The sequence below is a fragment of the Montipora foliosa genome, chromosome 8, assembly GCF_036669935.1.
Source record: "Montipora foliosa isolate CH-2021 chromosome 8, ASM3666993v2, whole genome shotgun sequence".
Taxonomy (NCBI): domain Eukaryota; kingdom Metazoa; phylum Cnidaria; class Anthozoa; order Scleractinia; family Acroporidae; genus Montipora; species Montipora foliosa.
Window position 1 is genome coordinate 34,236,613 of NC_090876.1, and position 1,412 is coordinate 34,238,024.

Below are 1,412 nucleotides of genomic sequence, written 5' to 3' on the forward strand. Positions count from 1 at the left end.
ATATTCCCCGCCAAAACGATACATGCACACACAGTACTATTCTATCGTTACACACGCGCGCGCTCCTTACGAATCTCTATTTTCTCCGCCGAAATTTGCACGTGTTGTTTCACGTGGAGCTAGGTTTATGGTGTCTCTTGGAACCATCCATGCTCAAACTTGACCCCAATTTATGCACGCCCCGTCTATTGTCATTCTCACTGGATAAAAACCCTCGTGAACGTACGAGACGTGCATCTCATTAACCTAACCCTAATTTATGTGACATGGAATTGAGGTTTTTGGGTTTGAAGTATCGCATATAACTATTTTTGTAATCTTAATCATAGAATATATCGTTTTACATTCTCAGATCTAAAACTGCTAGTTTTCTGCTTAAAATTTGTTTACTGTATTTGTAGATAGACTCCAATGTAAATAAAGCGCTTTAGAATATTTTTTTATAATTGAAGTGCTCTAGAAATATTAAAGGAGAAATGTATCCATCGATGCCATAAGAAATATAGATAAAAATGTGTTAATTCACTTTTACTTAGCTTTCTAAGAGATCAAAGCTCTCAAAAGAAGCTCACCTCTCTTACTTCACTTGTAGAGACGATACAAGAAAGACTTTCTTTGCATGAGAAGATACTAGATTGTCGCAGTTATGAAAGAAACGCATGAAAGTCCAGCCTTTCAGGCATTTGCGTACTTCACATTACTTTGTATTTATAAAAGAATAAAAGTGTATTCATATATGCCTGGACAACTCAATACAGATAGGAATGTGTGAATTCATTTCAGACTTCTTAGAAATGAAAGGTCTCAACTGCAACAAAGTCAAATAGACAGGGAAGCTCTCTTCCTTTATTCCTTTGAGGAGACAATCCAAGAAAGACTTGCGTGTTAAGATACCAGATGGTAGCAGTTATAAAATGGACGCGGAAACAGATGGAGCTTTACTGGGATTTACGCAGGTGCCGTTACTTTGTATTGATTTTAAAAACCGCTCAGAAGGCGATCACTTCCTCCAATTTCTCGCTAACGGAGAAAAAGGAACGGTCATCAATTGGCAGTGACTCCTTTGAGAGTCAACGACATGCCTCACGCTCAGAAGTGAACGCTTCGCATCGTCATCACGGCTACGGAGGTTGTCTCTGTTAAGGCACAGAGATGCGACACGTGCTATAGAAATGATCCTAGTAAGCACGGTCTTAATAACGTTAGTTTGTCTGAAACTACATATACCAACTAAATTTTGCATCCATGTGGGATGAATAAATCACGTTGATGCGAATGCGTACTACTTGTTGTAATTTGCGTTAACTGTCCATCATTGCCCCTGAGATTTTGTTTATTTGGAAAACAGCGAAACCACGTGCTACATCTAGTGCTAGTCCCCGCTAAGCAGATGACAGAGTTTACCTTCGCAA

The 1,412-nt window shown here is 39.0% G+C and overlaps 1 non-coding gene across 1 annotated transcript; it reads right to left on the reverse strand.

The window, feature by feature from the left end:
• Positions 1 to 984: 984 nt before the first annotated feature.
• On the reverse strand, positions 985 to 1,195 carry LOC137969003 (small nucleolar RNA U3). The gene has a single exon (XR_011116647.1). It is a non-coding gene; the product is annotated as a small nucleolar RNA U3 (small nucleolar RNA).
• Between the last annotated feature and the right edge of the window lie 217 nt (positions 1,196 to 1,412).